The sequence below is a fragment of the Mesocricetus auratus genome, unplaced genomic scaffold, assembly GCF_017639785.1.
Source record: "Mesocricetus auratus isolate SY011 unplaced genomic scaffold, BCM_Maur_2.0 Super-Scaffold_100006, whole genome shotgun sequence".
Classification (NCBI taxonomy): domain Eukaryota; kingdom Metazoa; phylum Chordata; class Mammalia; order Rodentia; family Cricetidae; genus Mesocricetus; species Mesocricetus auratus.
Genome location: NW_024429190.1, coordinates 99,624,799 through 99,649,000, shown reverse-complemented (window position 1 = coordinate 99,649,000; position 24,202 = coordinate 99,624,799). Strand labels below are relative to the sequence as shown.

Genomic DNA, 24,202 nt, shown 5'->3' with positions numbered 1-24,202 from the left:
AAACCCTGTCTCATAAAACAAAAAAAAATTCAAACTCTTCATTCTTAAACTAGGCTTTTAATCAAGCGTGGTATCACACTCCTGTAACTGCAAAATTCAACAAACAGAGATGGATCTCTGCAGCTCCCTGGTGACTTTGGCTACATTATAAGTTCCCAGACAGACAGAGCTACAAAAGGGGTTGTGTCTCTGTGTAGATGGCATGGCCTAATCCATGAATATCCACTAAATGATTCAAAAAAGATCATATACCACACCTGACATCACATGTTTGCTACTCCAAAGAAATGGAGTCTAAATACACGCATGTTCATGACATGATCATGCATATACTATTTCTAAGAAATATACGTGTGTTTTCTAATGAATCTCAGGAAATGAGAACCTTCATTATGGATGTATAAAAGAAATAAGGAAACCCACAAGTATCTGCTTCTGCTTTCCTTGAAATATAGCACCAGTGATAATGATAACAGGAAAAAACCCTCTAAAGCACATTGGGACATAGAGTCTTTTAAGGTGCTGTCGCCTGGACTTCATATGTCACACAAATCTCTTTTTTTTCAGATTCGTTTACTTATGTTTGTGTCTACTGGTTATTTGCCTGCAATCTATGTACCACAAGCCTGCAGTTTCCACAGAGACCAGAAGAAGGTAGTGGATAAGGGAACAGGGATGTTTCTGGGGGAATTTTAGAGACAGGTCCATGAGGTAGGCAAGGGAGGTTGTCCTGGGATGCCAGACATTAAAGCAGAGTGTCTCTGGGTTCAGGACCATTCAGTTAGGCCCATCTCATGAAATACAGAATTGAGAAGACCCTCCTGGGAATGTAGGTTTGCTAAGAAATCCATGTTGATGCACCAGCTAGGCAGTGTTAATAGGAAGCTGCTCTGATGGAGAGCATGTCTGTGCAAGACTAGGAAGGGAGGGGCGTGGTTAATGATACTCTTTACTATAGTAGCTCTCAGAGGGTAGTGAGGAAGGGTTCATTCCAGATGAGGGCTTTATTCTTGTGAAGTTCCCCTGGAATTGATGTGACTTCTCAGACTGATAGTCTGGAGTTAATGTGTGAAGGAAGTATCCCAGTGGGTTCCAGTCTGTTACTGTCCAAGCAAAGCTTTAAGAGCCCTAAATTCGGAGAGGGAGTGGGTAAACTTCAGTTATTGTCTGTGACTTTGGTCACCTTCTCTTTCTGAACTGACTCTGACAAATAAGTCATACCTGTAGCCAACTGGAAACTAACTGAGACTTCATCACTCGACACTACCAATTACAGCCATGTGACATGGGCCTCCTTGACCATCTTTCCATTTTCTGGAAGAAACTGGGTCTAACCATGCCTTACTTCCACATGGGTCCTCAGCATAGACTTTGGAGACTCTGGAAGATGTATTGCTCACAGAGAAAGGAGGAAGACTTGGATCTGTGCATGTCAGTAGACATACCCGTTTTCTGAATGGACAGAGACACAGAGGACAGAAATATTGACAACAGTGTGACAGTAGAGGTGAGGCAATGTCTTTCCCCCTTTCTACTCTGCTGGCTCTGAAATATTCCACCACCATTCACTGCTTAACTACATTCTATTTGGATTACTGGATATGCTAATAAGTCTGTCTTTATCCTCCTATAATAGGTTCATTCAGATGAAAATTATGGAAGGTTCCTTAAGTGTCAGCAGATAGGAAGGGAACATCCAATAAAGATGGGACACTACACAAGGTGGTGTGTTGACATGCCAATGACCCTATCACCAGGGAAGTAGTGGCAAGAGGACCCAGAGTCTTGGGAAAAAAAGCCTGGGCTTCATAAGACCCTTTCTGAACCAATAATTTAAATAAAAATGAAGAAGAGCCTGCCTTCACAATAGTGAGACAGCTAGCTGACAGAGCAATCGGTGGAAACATGGCCAGGCATGCTCTGTGTGCTCTGAAGTCCTGGTTCTCAGAAGATGATCAGTTGTGGACCTGAAAGTCTCTTCTGTTTGATAGACCAGCCTGAATTTCCCACAGCAGGAAATCCCTTCCTCACCATTCAGCAGACACAAGGCCTTGGAGACAATTGCTTGGCCTCAGAATGTGAAAGCCTTATGTAAAGTCAGGGGAAAAGATCCTAGTGGAAATACAGTCATAAGCATCTTTGACACTTCCTGGAGAGTCTTCATGGGGTCCTGGCTCATTGGAATCTTTGAAGCAGGCTTATTATCCTAGTGAGTCTACCTTGAGGGTCTAGGCCATAGCCAAGGAATCTGCATATCAACAAGTGGTTTTCAACCTTCCTAAAGCTGCAACAGCCCTGTGTAGAAGGCATTCCAGGGAGGGAGAATCTGCCTGTCTGAATAATGGAGGTCAGAGAGACTACGTAGAGTCTGTAATCCCTGAAAACAAAAGTACCAAATGACAAGGGAAAGCAGATGTCTTTTCCCAAGGAACTGCTGGCGTTTTCTTATTGGGAAGCTCCTATAGTCCCACGTTTTTGTGTTTGGGCATAGTCTCAGTCCCATTGCTTCTTGTCCAGGACTAAACTCAAACATCTAGAATTTCCCATAATGATCCTAAGCTTGTTCTTCTGGGCCATCAGCAGAAGAGGAAGCCGGGAGCAGGTCTGGTTCTTAGAGACCTCTGGAGAAGCTCACCTGCAATAAGAAAACCCATGACCTGTGGATGCCAGGCTCCATGCTGGAGTAAAAAGAAGAGAAGTAGACCCTGGGTACACACAGAATAAGCAGTGGTTATATGTCAGCTGACTTGAGGTTAGAGGGTACCAGGGAATGGGATGTATCAGGTGGCTCCCATCAGGTGGCTCCCAAAATCAACACATCTTTCTCCTAGAAGATTTATGCTCATAATTATCATTTCATTTTAAAGGGAAAAAAACTGAGCCACCCAGCTGTTCCTAGATGCTTATGCTGAGGGGTAAGTCCTTGCCTGCATTTGGAACAGGGACATTGTGGTTATTTAAAGAAGGAAAGGTCTTATTACATGTGACAGATGGAGGTTTGCCTATAGTGCAGAGTTAGAGACTCATTCTGTAACTCACTTTTATAAAACCACCCCTTAAGATTGAGAAGCCCATCTGTCAAGACAACATAATGAATGGGATCACAGCAATAAGGGCCACCTGTTTGAAAGGTTCTGGATGTGTTTTCAAGAGCTACTCTGCCACATCTAACCAGTCATTCTAGGCCATTTCTCTCAAAGACCAAAACATAGGCTGTCTTAGTGAGGGTTACTATTGCTGTGAAGAGACCACAGCAACACTTACATGGAAAACATTTCATTGAGGGCCTTGCTTACAACTTCAGAGATTCAGTCCATTATCACGGTGGTGGGACCTGGACGGCAGGCTGGCAGACATTATGTTGGAGAATCTGACAGTCCTCCATCTCTCAGACAACAGGAAGTTAACTGACACACACAATGAGGGAAGCTTGAGCAAAAGAGACCTCACAGCCCACCCCAACTATGAAACACCCCCTGCAACATGCCATGCCTCCTAATAGTGCCACTCCTTTGGGGGTGCTTTTTTCTTTCAAACCAAAACCTAGGACAACAGTTGGTTAAAAATGATGAATGACCAAGTCCCTAACCTCAACCACCATTTTCTCTATCTGACCAATTTATTTATTTTTTTGCAGGAGAAAATAAAGCTATTTTATTCAACTAGTAATAGCAGAAAACATTTATGTACACATTATATAAGACATCTCTTCAATATGGCAATGGCTATTATATAAAATGATGCTTTATAACTCTATAGGCATATGCAGTTTTATCTGTAAGAATTTAAAAGAAAAACACTTTACTAGTTTGTCAAGAACCAATGTCTTCACAACACAATTTCTCCATCACTCTCATGTAAGAAAAACAAAAAACAAAAAACAACCACAACTTCAAAAAGTGTAGAATCTCATTCAAACTTTTTTTGAAACTAATCATAAGAGAACTCATTCATCCTTCTTGGTTTTTTGTTTGTTTTGTTTTTCGTTTTTTTTTTTCTTGAGACAGGGACTCTTGGTGTAACAGTCCTGGCTGTCCTGGAACTCACTCTTTAAAGCAGACTGGCTTTGAACTCACAAAGATCTGTCTGCCTCTGTCTCCTGAGTGCTCCCCAACTCCCCAGAATACTCATTCCTTCTAAAGCAGACTGGCTTTGAACTCACAAAGATCTGTCTGCCTCTGTCTCCTGAGTGCTCCCCAGCTCCCCAGAATACTCATTCCTTCCAAAGGTCAGATTTGCTCATTCTTTACGTGCGTCATTCAACAAGAGCCAATGAACAAGAGTCTAATATTAAGCTATTTATTAAAAAATCTTTACAAAATCTATGTATTTGCCTTTATTTATGGTGCTGCAATAACAATGTTTATTTAGTTATAAAGAGTACTTAAAAATCGTCTTGCTTAGTTTTTGTCAACTCCACATGCACTAAAGTGACCTGTGCAGAGGGGACCTCAACTGAAGAATGACCTCCATCAGACTTTCCTGTGGGCATGTCTGTAGAGCATTTATAGAATCAATGACTGGTGTGGAAGGAGCCAGCCCACAGTGGAGAGTGCACTTCCTGGGTGAGTTGTCCTGGGCTAAGTAAGAAAGCAAGTCAAGCAAGCCAAGAAAAGCCAATCAATAGCAGTGTCTTCTGTGTCTCTGCTTCAGTCCTCCTTTGGTCGTCCTTAGGAAGTTTTCCTTGTACACAAAGAAAAAGCCCTCCTGTATCTGTATCTCTACACACACACACTGAGAGAGAGACAAAGACAGAGAGAGACAGAGAGACAGAGACAGAGAGAGACAGAGACAGAGAGAGAGACAGAGAGAGACAGAGACAGAGACGAGAGACAGAGACAGAGAGACAGAGAGAGACAGAGACAGAGAGAGAGACAGAGACAGAGAGACAGAGAGAGACAGAGACAGAGACAGAGAGAGACAGAGAGAGACAGAGACAGAGACAGAAAGACAGCGAGAGACACAGACAGACAGACAGAACAGTCCACTGACTCCACCTCTGTACTACTGTTCAGAGGCTTTCAAAAACTTGGTGAAATCCAGGTATCTCAGTAGTAACTTCATTGCAATATCTTTCGATTAGTTGATTTAAATCTTCATTCAAGAGTGAGTCTCCTTGCAAAAATTTATCCTTTTGGAGTTTGAAGGTTCAACGAGAGGGTTGAATGTCATTGCTGCCATGCTGTAAGCCTCAAAAAGTTCAACTGCAGATCTTCGGCTCAGCTCAGGCTTGAGGGCCTCGACGCCTTCAGACGGTGCCCCAGCGACTAGGTGAGCTGCAAATGTTTGCACAACAGGATGGAAATGTCTTCACAGTGCATGCAGCTCCCACAGCGCGGTGTTCTGGGCGCTAGAGTCCTCTGTCTCCTCCAACTAAGTCAGGAACACCCCACTGCCCTGAGATTCGTTATCAAGCAACAGATCTGTTCTGGGGAACGTGTGCGTCAATATTCTGGTAGTGGCTAAAAGGCCAATGTTGAATTTGGAAGAACCTGCAGAGCAAGCGTACAAAGGCGCTTGATGAAGGCCAGCGCTCGCTGGCGAGAAACCTGCTTTCTGCGCTGAGCTAGCATGACGTCAGGCAGTGGAGTGCAATCTCAGCGCCGTCGTTGGTAGCACCTGGGTGTAATTTAAGCAATGTTTTCTAGAGATGTGTATAGAAATTCACTGGGTCAATATTTAGAAAATCACCTTGTCCAGAAAGAATATGAAAAGCAGTTTGAACACAGTGAAGACTTTCTTGATAACTCTGGTCACCAGACTCAATGAGGGTATGAAGAACCGCTAATAAATCATCAAAAAACTCTACATTTATAAGATGTGCAGACTTGGCAAGACCCTTTGGAACTGCTGGCATTAGAGGTGGCCTCTGGGCCTTCTTCAGTATTCTGAAGCAGGTCACAAACACAATATTCAGAGTTTCTGTGCGCGTTTTCAGCTTTCTCTCCGTGCTCTCAAGCTTCAGCCGCCCGAAGTTCCTGCTCGTTTCTCCTGTTTCTTCCACGTTTTTTGCATTCTTGACAGCCACACCAGGGTCCTGTTCCATCAGCATGGAGAACATCTCTAACAGTTTTTTGATATTGCCTTCTGGATCTGAGAGTACCGCAGGTGCCAAGGCTGCAGAGTTCTTGACATTTTTCATATTTACCAATCAACCCTCATGCTTTTGTTTCTTGATATGAACTGGCTCACCAGAAGAAAGATCTCTTGTGAGAAAAGATGCTTTGTCCCAAATCTTTCAGCAGCTGTATGTCACCGCATCCCTCATATCTAAAGGAAGGGCTCCGTCTTCCTCCTCCTCTTCCCTCTGTCCCTTTAACTGGTCTTTTGCTCTTTGTGTCCTCCAATGGGATGGACACAGCTTCTTTCACAGCTTGCCTTGGTTTCCTCCGCTCTTTGGTGTTTAAATAGCTTATTTTCTAGTTTGTTTTCAAGTTTCACTTTACTAGTTTTTATCAACTTGGCAACTGCTTTAAATTTCTCCTCACCTTCATGCCTGCAAGGACTGCCACAGACAAGATCCACGGGACAGGGGACAGCACAGCAGCCAGAGGAAGTGACATACCTGCTCCAAGTGCTACCTTTCTCCAACAGGAAACCTGTATCTGACCAAGTTATGCTTCAAGGAATGGCCTTCACCCCATCCTTTCTAAGGAATCACTGATTTCTCTTGTACATTTTCTTGTTTATTATGTATTTGCGTCGTGTTTTGTGCATGTGGTACCCATAGACGTCAGATGGTGAAGGGTTCCCTGAGCTGGAGTTTCTGATGGTGGTGAGGTGTTATGTGGGTGCTGAGAGTCACAGTGGCCCATTAGAAGCACAGCCAGTGCTCTTAACTACTGAGTCACGTGTCCAGTCACTTGAACGTACTTTTAACACAAATAAGGACATTTATAATAATACAGGAATAAGGATGTTTGTGATAATGATTTCTAGAGCTATTATGGTTGAAATGAAGAGAGCCAGGTGTTTAATATAGGAAAACAACAGTTCCTCAAGTCCAGGTTTGCCCGAGCAGGATGGGGGAAGTGCGGGCATGGAAGTCAAAAAGCTGTGTCCTTGCTTCCTGTCTGCCCTCCTCTCCAAGCAGCTGCCTCCTCCCACCTCCCAGGCCCTGCAAGCAATCATTGCATCCCTCCCTGTCCCTTGCCCGTTATTAGCCTCGGACTGAGTCAGGCCACGCCTCTCTGTCTGCTCCTCCTGCAAACCAAGCTGTGCTGACCTTCTAGGAGAGCCTCACTTGCAAGTAAGAAGTGTCAGCTCCCGCATGGCTTCCACGAGCTGGACAGCCTCACCCCGAGTGCAAGCCAGAGCTGCTGCTCACCTTGAACACCACTGCCTTCTGCCCCCCAGGCCCTCGCTGCCTTTTCATCCACAACTTGGACAAAAGGATGCCCAAGCCACAAGGGATGGTTGAGGGTCTGGTCTTCGGGAACTTGAGAGGGTTTTTAACTCGGAACCCACAGCACCTTTGAGCCTGAGAGCCTTGGCCCGAGCTGCATCACAGCCTCAGTTTCTCAAGATCCCCTTAGGGCCACCACCAGCTGCTGCTAGACAGCGCCATATTGCCCATGCCTGTTTCTTCTTGCTCCAATGCCTCGTCCTGTTCGTCATCTCCCTCTTCCTGCTGCCCTGCCTCCAATGCATCCATGCCCTCAGCACAAATGCAAGCTGGACCTCTTCTGCTCTACCTCCCTGGGAGCACAGAGGACCCTGGTGGCCCCCTGAGACAGGTGACCTGCCTACTAGACAGCTTCCTGGGACAACACCTTTGCCTTTGCCTGAGAGATAAGCAGCGTCATCCCGCTGCTTTCCATCCAGACCCACAGCTTCATGGCCACAACCAGCAGCCCAGCCGGGTCAGTTCCATGCCGCCCTCGGCTCCAGCCTCCAGGGCATCTGTGCCCCACCTGCTGACTTTAGGCTTCCGGCTGTGAGCGTCTGCAGGGTGCCTGTGTTGGATGCTACCCCAAGACCCCTGATGGCTCCCTGAGCTGCTTGCTGAGCTCTGGCAGCCTCAGCTGCTCCAATATCCCCAGCTTGGACCCTGGCCATCATCTTCAGCATCCTTCTCCATTTGCAAGGACTCAGGCAAGGGGACACCTGAGAGGGGTTAAGAGAGGCTATTCCTAAGAGGATGGTTGTGATGTGGTGAGCACAAAAGTTATGATACGTTTCTTTAGGTCTCACATGAGTGTGAAGCTTCAGTAAAACACAAACATCAAGCCAGCACAAGTGTCTAAGATGCAACATTCCGTCTCTTCTTTCTCTTGGAAACCTTAGTTACAGTCCAGATGTGAGAAGTCTTACTTTGCACGTGGTTCCTAATGACTGGCACCAGTGTGAGCCAGGTGGCAGCCACCTCCCTAAATGTAAACTTCCAGATTCAATGTAATACCACGGGCATACTTTGATACTAGTAGTCTTCAGCCTTGTTTGTCTAGGTTGTTTTCCTTGTTTTTGCTTTTTCTCAGAAAGTTATATATGTTCAATGGGATGGGGGAACCCTTGGGTTCCAAAGTTTAGTACTGGTGTCTTTGCTATGACAGCCTGAGAGTTATCTTAGTGCAGATTCACATACCTGAGTTCATGTTGCTGCAGTCTCCTTTCTGTCCTTTGGGAAGTCATGAAAAATGAGAACTCAAAAGACAACAGATGACCCACTAAGCAGAGGTTGTCATAAGAGCGGAGGAATCCTCATCGCAGCAGACACACTGACTGTGGATGTAAAATAAAGTGATCTAAACGAGCATGAAGGTGTACCTCCCCCAGATGCTGAGAACTTTTCAACAACCAAACCCAGAAATCACTGAAATGACAGGCAAAGAATTCCAAAGCCTGCTTTGTTAATGATCAGTCACCACACAGAGTGTGCATCTAGACAGATGAACACAATCAACACATCATTTCAAATCCTGGATAAGAAAGCCACCAAGGAAGCAAAGGTTTGAGGAAAATTAAACAAAAGGGGCTAGGGAAAAGGCTCAGTGGGCAGAAACACTTGCCTCCTGAATGAAAATGGGGACGTGACCCCTGCTAGGTGTGGTTGAGGACAAGATTTTATTGCAGGTATGAGGATGAGGACAGCCAGAGGCAGCTGAGAGTCCACACTGGACACGGACAGCAGCCTAGACTGGGCCATGAGGGTGGAGAGAGGAAGGGGAGGCAAGCCGATCAAGAGCCCAGAGAGAGTCAGCCAGGAACCAAGAGGCCAGGAGAACCAAAGAGGGCATGTAGTGAAAATGGCTGAGTTATCTAAAACAGAAGCTGGGGAAGGGAAGCCCAGCCCCCAGTCTGGAGATGTTTGGGGTAGAGGTCAGGGTGAGAAGTACTGGGAGGAACCAGTTACTGAAAGAGACTTGTCCAGGGTTTCCTTGGGATCAGTCATTCCAGCCTTTTGTTGATGATGAGGGGTGATGTAATCTCTTTGTAACTGCTTCTGAGCTGAAATTGTGACATCTTTGTCAGGGGCCCAGGAAGGCTGGGATGCTGGTCAAAGCCAGGAAGGGAGAGAGGGGCCCGGGCGGGAAACATCTGTTTCTCTGGCTGTGCAGGTTCACCTGGGGGGAATCTGGCGCGTGGGTTCTGAAGGAACACCCGAGGCTGCCACATGGCACGTTTGCAATCTGTCGTTGATGGGAAATCCACTAGGACAGGTACAGACTAGGGACAGAAGGTAGAGTTAAGCAGCTTATGGGAAGATTTCTTTTTTAATTTTGGGTGTACATTTGAAACTTCCAGGGCCATGGTCCTGGCAGTGGTAGGGAACAGAGGGAGTTGCAAGACCAGGGGAAAGAGAGAAATCCCACCCCCACCCCCGAGAATAGGCAAGTGGGGAAACTTAGGTTGTTGATTGACAGGAGTGCTTATCTGGGGTCAGTTTAACAGGCCACTGTTAGAGATGAATCCCAGTCTCACAACTCCCTGAAGCTTACAAGATTTTTTTTTAGTTCATAAAAAGAGATAAAAGTGTTATGTATATTAATTACCATTACCACTGTTTGAAATCTGTACTGAAATCTTCACTGTAGAAAAAAGCAGTAGAATTATGCCTTTGAGTCATAAAAAACTTGGGAATCTAAAAATATTATTCTGAGTTAAAAGTAGGAACACTTTTCCTATGTAGCCAGAGGGTTGAATACATAGATTCAACAGTGGTGTTTTTAGCACAACTGAGAAGCACTTTTAAGTCTATACTTAGAAGACAACCAGGGGGAATTGCAATGTGTGAGCTTGTGACTAGGATAACAGTAGCAGTGCTTTACCTGGGCTAGATCAATCTCCTATCAGAGCTGCATTAATTAATGTTAAAACTCTGAACTTTACAAGTCTTACTATAGCATAGAGACAGAGAGAAACTTGAAACAGTTCTCAGTTTTTATACAACTTGAATCACTTCCTTTGACCTTGACAACTTGCATTTCTTTCTTAGGCCCTCACAAGTTACACAAACTTCAAACCTTTTCTTTTCATCCAGTCACTTACCATGAGAGATGGGTGGCTGATTCCCCAGAGCCGTCATTGTGAAGCAAGTTCCTTAAATAAAGGAAATAGCGAAAAGTTACATTGAAACCTGGTTTGTGAGTCTCTCTTTCACTGTGAAGTCTGTCAGCAAGGTGAACTACACCTGCCTGCCTTTCTTAGCAGACCTAATAAATGGCTCTGGAAAAGGGAGGCCTGATTTTACATTTGGAATGAACTGAGTGGGTAACTGCAGCCTTAGAGGGTTGAGTGTGACCGTTAAACTGTCAAAGCTACAGTTAACTGCCAACACCCTCAGAGATCTGAGAAGGGTGAATTCCAGCAGGAAGCATAATCCACACAGCTTCCGTATCATTTAAAATGACAGAGACCTATGGCTACCTGGACACTTAGTTAACCTAGGCTTCTGTGGTGGACCATTACCCTAGGCTCTCACAGTCTCAATGGCTTCATGGGGCAGGTTGGGGAGACAAAGGTCATTGGTCCTCTGGCTGTCACACAGAACAGCGTTAAATTGTTGCCGGCCGCACAAGGCAGCATTAGCTTTTGGCTGCCAGACCCAGAAGATCTCAGAGATTTTCCTGTGGAGGAGGTACTTGGGAAAACTGACCCACCTTGGCAAGGATAGAGCAGTCAACCCAACAGTGCCCACAGTTTGAGCAGGGCCCTGGGGTTAGGCAAGGGCGTGGGGTCTTTGTCCAGTGGTCAGCATTGTCACAGGTGGAGGCATCTGTGCCCCATTACCTTGTCTGGGGACCTCAGGGTTGCATTTAGGAGCTGGCAGTTTTGTCTACCATGGGAAGCTTTTGCATTAAACACTTTAGATGTCACGTTCAGCAGATCTCTTACTGTTTTGATCTTTCATAGTGCACCATTACAGACTGTCACGGTTTCTTGACTCAGTTTTCCAAATGATATCCAAATATTAACAAAGTTAGCAGAGACAAAGAAGTCAGTTACTGTTAACATGAGGAGACCCTAGGAAACTATAAACCTTAATTAAACACAGTGTGCTGGCTAGTCTCAGGTCAACTTGACACAAGCTGGAGTTGTCTGAAAGGCGGGAACCTCAGTTGAGAAAACGCATCCATAAGATCCTACTGTGGGGCAGTTGCTTAATCAGTGGTTGATGCTGGAGGGCCCAGCCATTGTGGGTGTGGCCATCCCTGGGCTGGTGGCCCTGGGTTCTATAAGACAGCAGGTTGAGTAAACTGTGAGGAGCAAGCCAGTAAGCAGCTCCCTCCATGGCCTCTGCATCAGCTCCCGCCTCCAGGTTCCTGCTGTGCTTGAGATCCTGTCCTGACTTCGTGTAATGATGAATTGTGATGGGGAAATGTAAGCCAGACAAACCCTTTTCTTCCCAAGTTGTTGTGGTCCTGATGTTTCATTGCAGCAATTGTAATAGCAATATGACAAATATCTTATTCATCAAACATATGTTGTTCCTTACTTAAAATTTTCTAGAAGCCTGGTTTAGAAAAGACAATCTGAGTAAACCTTTACAACCTTAGGAATTTACAAACCTCATTTTTAAGATGTACCATATTCAAACATACATTACTTATGTAAAATTTTCCAGAAGCCTGGTGTTGAACAGTTAGTAAAGACAGAGGTAGTTAGACACACATCTCTAAGTCAGTTTCTGCGGATGACCGCACACCCCTGGGAGGACATCTTGGCTCCTCTAACTCCTATGCTTTCTTAGCAAGACTTCTGCAAACAGATCTTTGGCAAACTTCCTCCTTCAAAAACAAATAGAAGGCATTTGAAACGGAAAGTTCCTTTATGGGGTCATTTTCCTCTTAGGGCTTGTGACAGCCCCTTCTGAGCAACTTCAAACTGTGATCCAAGGAGACTGCCGGCTTTTCCCAGGAACTGCAATAATCAGATTTACAGGGACAGGATGAGGTCTGAGGAACAGAACAAAACCCAGAAACCAAAGGGGAGACAGCAGAGATACCCATGATACTTTCTGTTATGAGCATGGCAGTTTAGCCTCTGTGTGTCAGTTTCCTCCAGGTAGAGAAAGGAGGCTTGAGATGGACCAGAGTTGCCAGAAAGGACATCTTATAAAACCACTCCCTTCATAAGTGCAGCTTTTAAGAGCCTCAGAATTTGGTTTCCTCAACCTATGGCCCACAAGTACCTACAGGAAATTCGTTGTTTTCTTTTGGTGTTTTTTCCTGATGTCTTCATTCTCTCTCCTTTCACATGTGTCTTTATTGATTTTATTATATGTATCGTTCCCTTAACACAAAGGCAGGACTACACAAGACGCAAGTGGTATTATTCTCAGGCTCTGAATGTGTGGAATAAAGCAACACACAGTGATCAAAAACTCTTGACATTCAATCCTTCCCAAGCATTTTAACTGCTAAGAACCACAGTTTCCTCTCTGGAAGAGACTCACCTGCTGCCATTGCGCACTGGAAGGACAGCTTTGGGCTGCACTGAGGCCATAGGTGAGTAGCGGTCCTGCCCCGGACCTGCTCCCTGCTTTCTGCCCCTTCTCTCTGCAGCTCACTGAGTGGGTCTAGGTAGTGGTGGTGGCCACTGCTCGACCTGTGTGGCCAGGGTGACAGTTTCTCTCTTAGCCCACAGGGGAAGGGAGCAATGCCTGGATGCAAATCCACACCCCCTGATTCTGCTCTGCTTTCTGGGGAAAATAATATAACAACAACTAAAGCTTTTCCTTCGCTGTCCTGGTTGTCATTGCTCTGTGTCCTCAGGAGGACACCATGTCCTGAGTCAGGGTGGAGATGGGAGAATTCCTTGGAAGGATGTGGGCCATCCGTTTTCTAAGCTCCTCACCATTTGTCAGCACATTGAGAGCCATAGGTTGATATCACCAAGATGGGATTCTATGCCAGGTCAGAAGTTGTAAATTTTGACCCCGATCTCTCCACTTTAGGATCACAGGTGCTTTGTCTATTTGTGGCTTCCTTCTTGTCCCCTGAAGCTCAGGCTCCTGGTTGGCCTACATTTGCTGTGAACTATGCACAATACCTTCCCTACTTCCTTTAAAATGTAATGGTCAAGAAAATGTACGGACGCTACATATCACCATGTGAAAAATCTAGTGGTGGTTGGTGAGGCTGGGAGGCTTAGAGAGGGCTGAGTTCTCTCTGAAGGAGAGCTGGTGACTGACTCTCGGGAGTGCTGCCCTTTGCAGCCCTGTAGTTGTGACTTGGAAGTGACTGATTTGCAAATGTGTATAGGGAAAGGGGAACTGCTAGGTATTTATGGCAGGCTTGTTCTGAAATAACAGGGGAGAATGGAAGCCTGTGCTGATATGTCATTATGATTTATTAAAGCATGCCTGAGGATTCAGAAAGCAAAGCCTGTCACAAGTTATAGAGGTCAGGCAGTGTGATGCATACCTTTAATCCCAGCAGCCATACTAGCTAACCAGGCAGTGGTGTCTCACATCTTTAATCCCAGGAATCAGGAGAGAGGCAGACGGATGTCTTTGAGTTCAAGGCCAGGCTGACCTGCACAAGAGTGAAGACTAACAGAGTTCACGCCTTTGATCCCAGCACTTGGATGACAACCTTTAACCCCAGCACTAGGAAGGTGAAGGCGGCAGTGACTTGGCTGGGGGAGGAAAGGAACACAAGGAGGAGGAGACAGGAAGTGACAGCTTTTACCCATGAGGATTTGCGGGGAAAGGACTGCCATTTCAGCTTGGTAGAGGTTGTATCTTCTGGCTTGGCTCCTTCGCTTTTCTGATCTTCAGCTTGAAGCTTAAACCACAGTATCTGTCTTGGATTTATTCATACTGGATTAAAACACATAATGACATCAAAACCACAAGGCTGTAAAGGAAAGAGAATCAAGGGAGCTGGGGAAAAAACAAAAAAAAACAAAAGAAAAAAGAAAATATACTATTTAGAAACTTAGGGGCCATAGACTTTGATTCAGTTATTCTTTACTCTCTCTCCCTCCCTCTCTCTTTTCTTTTAATAAAATGGTTTGTGAAGCAGAAATCTTCAGGCATCTTATGTTGGTTTTTGTTTTTTGTTTTTGTTTGCTTGTTTGTTTTTACGAGACAGGGTTTCTCTGTATTGTTTTGGAGGCTGTCGGTCCAGCCCGGCCTCGAACTCACAGAGATCCGCCTGCCTCTGCCTCCCAAGTGCTGGGATTAAGGTGTGCGCCACCACCACCCGGCTCATTTTATGTTCTTGAAGGCAGTTAGATCAACCATATAATGGTTAACTGAATTTATTTTTCATTGACCCAGCAGGGCCTTTAAAACAAAGACAGATTGCTTCAAACCTGCTGCTCTCCTACAACAGGGTGTGAGTGGGTTAGTGTTCATTCTCCATATCATGTCGCATCTGTACCCTTCCAACATTATCAATAAGCTAATTTTTTAGAACACTATCAAAATTCTGGGACATTCAGCATGTCTTGTCTGGAGAGGACAATGTTTAATTCACACATATGTTCTATTCAGTAGAAGTTAACTGTGTGAATGTAGGACATACATACAAACACCTTTCGCTCTCCTGGTGGAAGTCAAGGTAAATGGGTGCAGTCACCAGCGTGAATGTGATTTGGTAAGGCAAGTGGATGCTGTCACCAGTGTGACAGGACTCTGCAGACACCTGCGTGGCTTGGTGGTGAGGTTTGTGCAATGACTATTCTCCAAAGGATACTGGAATCCTATCAGTTTCATGTGTCAGTATTGTAGGGGATCAATGATGTGACCCATCGGAGTTTGAGAGATTGTAAAAGACACCTGTGTGTAGATACAGGCTGGGGCTGAGCTAGACTTACATCACATTCATTGGACTAGATATTGCCACAAGTCCAAAAACAGCCTTTATTCTCCCTACCCCCTTCCTCTCCATCATATGATAATGGACTGAACCTCCAAAACTCTGCTGAGGCATTCCAATTAGATGTTTACTTTATAAAGGAGGCTATAATCATGCTGTGTCTTCACAGCAATAAAAATCCTAACTGGGACTCCCACATACCTCATCATCCTCCCCACTGCCATACGTGTCCTGCACTCCTGCAGACCCCACAGGCACAGGACAGCTCACACCAGTCAGTAGACCAAGAGGATTCACTAGAGCTAGCCACCCAAAACCCCACAAACCTCACCAAGACAACCCTACTGGATGTAGATATTTGTCAATCACAAAAAACTTGGTTACTCAGTCCGGAAGACAATAAAGGAAACATAATAAAGGACTAAAACACCCATCCAAGAAAGACAACACAAGAATGAACACTCATATCTACAATCATCCAAGAATTAGATGGACAAATGCCAATGTTAGAAAATATAAAGATCAGTGGTGGGCAATGTGGCATCAGCAGAACTTAATGATCCTACAGTAGCAAAACTGAAACAGTCCAACACAGTTGAAGAAGAAGAAAACAAACTTAAAAACAATATCATGAAGATGACAAAGGCCCTTAAGTAGGAAATGAAAAATTCTCTTAAAAATCAAGCAAAATGCAACAACAACAACAACAAAAAAGAAATCAATAAATCCCTTTAAGAAAGTCAAGAAAAAAAACAATCAAACAGGTGTAGGAAATGGTTCAATACTTGAAAATTTAAATGGAAGCGATAAAGATAAAACAAACTGTTGGAATTCTGGAAATGAAAAATCTAAGAAAACAGTAACTATAGATGCAAGCATAACCAACAGAGTACAAGAGGCAGAAGACAGAATCTCTGGCATTGACAATGCAATAGAGGAAACAGATTCATCTGTCAAAGAAAATGTTAAATCCAAAAAATGTCCTAACAAAAAACATCCAAGAAACTGGTGATACCATGAAAAGACGAAACCAAAATTTGACAGGATAGGAAGAAGGAGAATGATCCCATTTCAAAGGTACAGAAGATATATTCAACAAAATCATAGAAGAAAACTTTCACGAAATAAATTAGGGCATGCCTATAAAAGTACAAAAAGCTTATAGAACACCAAATAGACTGGACCAAGAAAAAGTCCTCTCCTTACACAATAGACAAAAAACTAGACATACAGCTATGAGGGGAAAAGGCCAAGTAACATAAAAAAGCAGATCTATCAGAATTCCACCTGACTTCTCAGCGGTGAAATAAAAAATCCAGAAGGTCCTGTACAGACATTTTGCAGACATTAAGAGACTATGGTACCAACCTAGACTAATTTTCCATCAAAACTTTCAGTCACAGTAGACTGAGAAAACAAGATATTTCATTTTTAAATAATTTTTTATTTAGATACAATCTTACTTTACATATCCCCCACTGTTCTCTCTCACTCCCATTCTCCCATGTCCCCTACCAAACCTCCACAACCCACCCCCACCCACTCCCTAAGGGTAGTGAAGTCTTCCATGGGGCATCATCAAAGTCTGTCACATCATTTAGGGAGGGCCTAGGCTCTCCTCCATGTATCAGGGATGAAATAGTATCACTCCATAGGGAATGGGCTCCCAAAGTCCATTTGTGCACTAGGGATAAATACTGTTTCCACTGTTAGAGGTCCCATAGAATGCCCCGGCCTCCTAAGTGACATTCAGGGGGTCTGGATCAGTGCTATGCTGGCTTCCCTGTTCTCAGTCTCGGGCCTATGAGTGTAGGGAGAGATCTTAGGCACCTGTACCGCTGACAATGCCCGTTTGGGTGTGGTCACAGATACATAGTAGGGACAGGAGATAAGAGCTGGGGGAAATGAGACATGCTCTCTCTTGGGGTCTGGTAGAGTCTCAGAGACCAGCAGAGCATTGATCTCAGAGTCTCAGCTTCTCATGTAAGTGACTTCTCCCTCAATAAATATTATATGACAACCTACCCTGTATAGCTCCATAATCCATGATGCATGAGCTCCCCCTTGTTCATGTCAACTGTTTCTGCAGGTTTCTCCAGCCTGGTCTTGACTGCTTTGATGATCTCTCCTCCCACTCTACAACTGGATTCCAGGAGTATGACTCAGTGCTTAGCTGTGGGTGCCTGCTTCTGCTTCCATCAGCTACTGGATGAAGGCTCAAAGATGGCAATTAAGGTAGTCATCAATCTTATTATAGGGGAAGGGCATCAAAGGCAGCCTCTCCACTACTGCCTAGATTCTTATGTGGGATCATGTTTTCAGATCTTTGAACATTTCCTTAGTGCCATATTTCTCTTTAACCCTGTACTGGCTCCCTCTATTTAGGTATCTCTTTTCTTGATCTCCCCTTCTCCTCCCCGACTCAGTCTTCATGATCCCTCTTGTTGTCCGTCTCCTCCTCTTCTCCCCATCTCCTCTTCCTCCCTCCCACCCCTCTCGCCAACTCTCCCAATTTGCTCAAGAATTCTTCTCCCTTCCCCCTTCTTCCAGGGACCACATATTTCTTTTCTCTTAGGGTCCTCCTTGTTTCCTAGCTTCTCTGGCGGTGTGGACTGTAGGCTGGTAATCCTTTGTTCTATGTCTAAAATCCATATATGAGTGAATACATACCATGCTTGTCTTTCTGTGACTTGGTTACCTCACTAAGGATGGTTTCTTCTAGATCCATCCATTTGCCATCCATTTGCCTACAAATTCAAGATTCCATTGTTTCTTTCTGCTGAGTAGTACTCCATTGTATAAATGTACCACATTTTCTTTATCTATTCTTCAGTTGAGGGGCATCTAGGATGCTTCCAGGTTCTGGCTATTACAAACAATGCTCATGAACATAGCTGAACATGTATCCTTGCTGTATGAATGTGCATCCTTTGGGTATATGCCCAAGAGTGGAATTGCTGCATCTTGAGGTAGATTGATTATCATTTTCCTAAGAAACTACCATACTGATTTCCAAAGTGGCTGCACAAATTTGCATTCCCACCAGCAATGGAGGAGTGTTTCCCATTCTCCACATGCTCTCGAGCATAAACTGCCATTGGTATTTTTTATTTTAGCCATCCTGGCCAGTGTAAGAGTGTATCTCAGAGTTGTTTTGATTTGCATTTCCCTGACAGTAAAGGATGCTGAGCACTTTCTTAACTGTCTTTTGGCCATTTTAGTTTCCTCTATTGAGAATTCTTTATTTAGTTCTGTATCCCACTTTGTAAATAGATTGTTGGTATTTTGGTGACTAGTTGCTTAAGTTCTTTTTATATTGTGGAAATCAGCCATGTGTTCCATGTGGGGTTGGTGAAGATCCTCCCATTCTGTGGCCTGCCGTTTTCTCTTGTTGACTATGTCCTTTGCCTTACAGAAGCTTCTCAGTTTCAGGAGGTCCAATTTATTAATTGTCGACCTTAGTGTCTGTGCTAATGGATTTATGTTCATGAAGTGATCTACTGTACCAATATGTTCAAGGGGGTATCTCCCACTTGACAAGATATTTCTTAACATAACCAGATTTAATCAATACGTACATATAAATCAGGCCTTACACAGCGACTCAAGGTGAAACAGAAAATTCTACCTACACACAACACAACCATAAACACACACACACACACATTCACACTTATTACCACCATCCTCACAAAAACAAAACAAAAATCAAAACAAAACAGGAATTAATAATCACTGGTCATAAATGTCTCTTAATATCAATGGACTCAATTTGTCAGTAAAAAGACAGGGGATAACCAAATATATGTGAAAGCAGGATCCATTTTTTGTATGACTGTTGGTGTATCATAAAAGACTCTTCAAACTGCATCCTTTAGATAGTGATCTCTTCTAGGTCCCAAGTAGTAGTGCTCAATAATGCCAGTGATCATCCATGAAGAGAAAATCTTACCCACTGCCAAAATAATTGCTTTAGACTCTTTAAAGAAGTTGTTTAAGAAGATTCCTTCTCACCATCAGATCCTATAAGAAGGAGAATTTTAGTATTAATAAATGTATCTAATTGTATTACCTTTGTGCACAAATAATTTCAGTGGGAAATAACAGTGACTTCCCCATGTGGAAAGTACTAAATATATATCAGTTAATCACAGAGATCTCTGGTTTTGGAAGAAGGGGGTGCTGCAGGGTTCTTTGTATCCCAGGAGAGATTCCTGGATATGGAAACCTGACTTCTGCTCAGATATAAGGAAAACTGGTTAGCAGGGAGGCCATGTTAGTTCCACATGACATCAGCGGCCTCTTCCCTGAACATTGTCTTATATCCTGGAGACGATGGAATCCTGTGAGGTCACCTGTGTTACAGCAACACCAACTGCTTTTGGATAGTAATTCAGTACCCTTAAGGTTCAATGATGAACACTCTGGCAAGACTGGGGATTCTTCTGGGAGATAATCTGGAGAAGGAAAAGAGACGAGAGAGGAAGAAGAAGGCTGAATTTAAATGATCAAAAAAGAAACGGTTCAAAAGGAAGACCAGTAAGTCCTGGGCAGGAGATTGGGAGCTCCCTGGAGACAGTTGCCTTTAGCTGAGAGACTTTGGGTAATGGGGCACAGGAATTGGGGTTTCTGGGAAGAAATTGGACATCAGTGCCTGACAAGTCTCCTGGAAGTCAAGGATTCCAGGGTAGTAATTTGTCTCTCTCAGAAGCTAGGAACTTCAAAGGCAAAAGCTATTGTGCTGGTACATCTTAGATTTCAATCTTGCAGAACAGTGAGGATTGTTGGAGAACCAGGATCAAAAGGAGACCAGCATGAGGGAGGGACCAGTGGAGTGTGTCCAGCTACAGGCAGGTCATCACTTAATTTCAAAGCCAGTGCATATCCTTAAGGATTGTAAACCTCTATGTGTCCCCTGAGTTGGCAGTGAGGGGGCTTGGTGAGTCTGGTGACTATGTTCTGCACCTATATGGCTTCTCCATCTATAGACATGTGCTTTGAATGACATGACAGGATATTTGGGGTTCTCAAAAATACCCGAGTGCCTGTGGACAACACTAATTGCCTCCCATTTTCTAAACCCACAGACTTATGAATTCTACAGGTAAGTTGAATGGAGAGACTGCAGCTGTGAATGAGCCTGAGGAAGTTCTTTCTTTGTTAGCTTGAAGTATGTGCTGAGGAGGCAGAGGAAACCAGCTGTCTGAGATACCCAACTGCCTTCAGAGTTGGGAGAGCTGAGATCCCCTGGAGAGGCATTTCAAGCCTGGGTAAAAATCCATTGGTGTGTCACTGAGCCACAGGCATAGACATTTACTCAATGATATTTTAGGGCTGAGAGTGATCTGTATATCCTCTATGGCTTGTCAAAATCCTAGTTGACTTGTGTTCCTCAACCCACAGGGGTTGCTGCAGAGCCATCCACTCCTCAAACTCTCCTGACTAAGAAGGAGGTGAAGCAGAAGATGGAGAGTCTGACTAATCACCTAGAGGAAGTAGCCAGAGAAACAAAGGAGCTACGAGGTTGCCTCATCTCCATCACTGAAGGATCCCCTCACAACAGGTATTCAGTGCTTCCAAAGCCATGGTGACCATCTTGGTTTGATAATTTCCCTCTTAGTTTATTTCATCTAAGATCTGGGCTTCTGGAAGTCTACACCTTCTTGGTGTCCCTTTGCCCAACACCGTGTTTCTAAATGCTTCCCAGAAATAGAACCTGAAACCTGGGCAGGAGTGAAATGGGGAGACACTGTTATTCTGTTTCCTCCAAATGAAAACCAGGGATTGGGACAGAGGTGAGTTCCCAGAATGCATAGGATATTCTCCTATGCAATATCAGTCCCAAGGGATGGAGATCACAGTCATTGGACTCCTCTGAAAGAGCCGCTATGCTTAGGCTAAACATGTGTGCTCATCTGGCATGTGATCTCCTTGCCTTCTTTTGAGCTCTCTCTCTCTCTCTCTCTCTCTCTCTCTCTCTCTCTCTCTCTCTCTCTCTCTCTCTCTCTCTCTCTCTCTCTCTCTCTCCATGTCTGTGTGCGTGTGCATGTGCATGTACGTGAGCACCAGGAGAGGGCAGTGGAGGAAAGTGAGGGGTGTAATGCCCCATGCATGTGGATGGCGGTTAGAGGAGACCACAGGGTCTGTCAGTTTCTACAGGGAACAGGATTCCTCCTTCACCAATGCTTGCCTTTTGGGTTACACTGACTGACCAGCAAGCTCTTGAGATCCTCTGTGTGTGCTTGTGCTTGTGTGAGAGAGTATTCGTGTCTGTGCTCAAGCCTCTACTAAGAACAATGTCTTCTAATGAACAGGAGCAGCAGAGACTGGAGGGAAATCTGCAGTTCCAGTGAAAGGAGAGGGAGCTGGTCCTCCAGAAAAAGGACTTAACAGCAAAGCTGCAGCACTATTTGCTTGTCTCTCAGATGAGGTATGAGCCGGACTGGGAATTGGATTTGGATTCAAGTCCATCTTTTCTACCTTGGATCTCTGCCTTTTGTGGGCTCTGCCTATAGGCAAGGCTCCAGGAAACACCAGACAAAGAACAATTCAGAATATTGTGTGGTCCAGTCAACAAGAACTTCCCTCCAGGAAGAAATATGGTTGATATTCAGTGAATCTGCAGAATTATGTTCTCCTTGATATCTTTTGAGTTCTCTGGTATGTCCCGAGCAGGCTTTCTTTGAGCTCATAGAGCTCTGCCTGATTCTGCCTCCCAAGTCATGGCCAATAGACATGTGTCTAACCATGCCTGAAGCTGTAGAAATGAAAGTCCCACCCTTAGCCACTCTTTGATATAACACTGGCTGTCTTCTTTGTTTGACCATTTCCCATGTAAAGTGTTCTAGGGGTATAATAAATTTAGTCACTTCCAGGATGAACCCAGGAAGACGTCTCTGTTGTATGGTTGTTCATAGCCTTCACTGGATATCTGTGACAGACTCTCTAGAGAACAAGGGTTGTTCATAGCCTTCACTGGATATCTGTGACAGACTCCTCTAGAGAACAAGGGTTGTTCATAGCCTTCACTGGACATCTGTGACAGACTCCTCTAGAGAACAAGGGTTGTTCATAGCCTTCACTGGACATCTGTGACAGACTCCTCTAGAGAACAAGGGTTGTTCATAGCCTTCACTGGACATCTGTGACAGACTCCTCTAGAGAACAAGGGTTGTTCATAGCCTTCACTGGATATCTGTGACAGACTCCTCTAGAGAACAAGGGTTGTTCATAGCCTTCACTGGATATCTGTGACAGACTCCTCTAGAGAACAAGGGTTGTTCATAGCCTTCACTGGATATCTGTGACACACTCCTCTAGAGAACAAGGGTTGTTCATAGCCTTCACTGGATATCTGTGACACACTCCTCTAGAGAACAAGGGTTGTTCATAGCCTTCACTGGATATCTGTGACACACTCCTCTAGAGAACAAGGGTTGTTCATAGCCTTCACTGGATATCTGTGACAGACTCCTCTAGAGAACAAGGGTTGTTCATAGCCTTCACTGGATATCTGTGACAGACTCCTCTAGAGAACAAGGGTTGTTCATAGCCTTCACTGGATATCTGTGACACACTCCTCTAGAGAACAAGGGTTGTTCATAGCCTTCACTGGATATCTGTGACACACTCCTCTAGAGAACAAGGGTTGTTCATAGCCTTCACTGGATATCTGTGACAGACTCCTCTAGAGAACAAGGGTGTAGATTGTTTCCCAACGGAAACAAGGCTGTTTTTATTCACTGAAAGACCCCCGATGAGCCTGCGTTCTCAGGCACTCATCTGAGGAAATGTTGCTCCAACATGATAGGCTCCATCTTGTATATTGCCTGGGTGTAAGGTTCCTTCTGAGCAGGAGGCAAGAGCATGCCCCATGACCTTGTCCAGTTGTCTAAGCTGCAATGCTGTGTTATGTCTACCTATACAATGAGATAGTGCGTGTCTAACTCTCCATGAACATTATCTGTTTCTCAACTATGCTGTTATCCATGGATTTAATGTGCTATTCCAGTCATCACAATGATGTCCCTGGAGTGTCAGAGCATGTTCTGTTCTTTCTCATAAAGCACATACATGCAGTACTCAGATCAAATTGTGGCACTGGTTAAAGGATGACTGAAATTCAAGGACAATCTACTCTGTGACTCTTGCTCCTTAGGGGTACAAACCTGTCACATGATCAATGTTGAGTGTCAAGCACAATTGAGTTTTTGTGAGGTCACAGCTGGATAGCTGACATTGCAGGACCCCGCTAGGAAAGTCCCCTGACTGCCTCTTCCAGATGAGAAACACTGTAACATGAGCTAGAGCAGGCTTCAGGCCATGATGAGAGCCCCTGCAGTCAGAGCTGCAGCCTCAAGGCCACTAAGTGTCACAGGCAAGTGAGCCTCCATTGTGTTGTATTTTCAGAAACAATGGCATCCTGGGGAGGATTTTCTTCCTTGAATCTCTTTTTCCATGTGTGACTAGGCCAGGATTTTGTCTAATTTGTGACAGAGCAAGGCTGATTTTGGATCTGATTGCCTTTCTTTATCTCACAGCACCCTTTCAGAGAACTGAGGGGGCCTAAGGAAGCCTTAGACAACCAAAAACCATAACATTCTCCAGCATAGAATCAAGACTTCATCAGAAGAAATGTTAAGAGAAGCTTTTCCGTGTGAGAAACCGTTCCGCCCGCCTGGTTCTAGATCCGCATCAGTCCCAAATAAACACACAGGAGGCTATATTAATTATGAAGCTGTTGGCCTTGCTTGTTTCTTACTGGCTAGCTCTGACTTAAGTAATTACCCCATAATTGTTAATCTAAGTATGTTTCTTACTGGAGAATAGTTCCAGGCTTCCTACTCCCATGGTGTTACATGTTGATTCTCTTGTGTTTCTCCTACCCAGAGTCTTCCTGGACTCCTAGCCCCACCTATCTAGATTCCTATTGGCCA

General features: G+C 44.5%; 1 long non-coding RNA gene and 1 pseudogene across 2 annotated transcripts; one reads left to right on the top strand and one right to left on the bottom strand.

Moving 5' to 3' along the window:
- Positions 1–5,004: 5,004 nt before the first annotated feature.
- On the bottom strand, positions 5,005–6,142 carry LOC121140993 (annotated as a pseudogene).
- Positions 6,143–11,722: 5,580 nt separating this feature from the next.
- Positions 11,723–23,952, top strand: LOC121140944. 2 transcript variants are annotated; one of them, XR_005877899.1, is made up of 5 exons: positions 11,723–11,820; positions 12,745–12,947; positions 20,670–20,829; positions 21,581–21,696; positions 23,807–23,952. It is a non-coding gene; the product is annotated as an uncharacterized LOC121140944 (long non-coding RNA). The 2 variants fall into 2 exon arrangements; XR_005877898.1 differs by lacking the exon at positions 23,807–23,952 and having other exon boundaries at positions 21,581–22,146.
- The last annotated feature ends 250 nt before the right edge of the window (positions 23,953–24,202 follow it).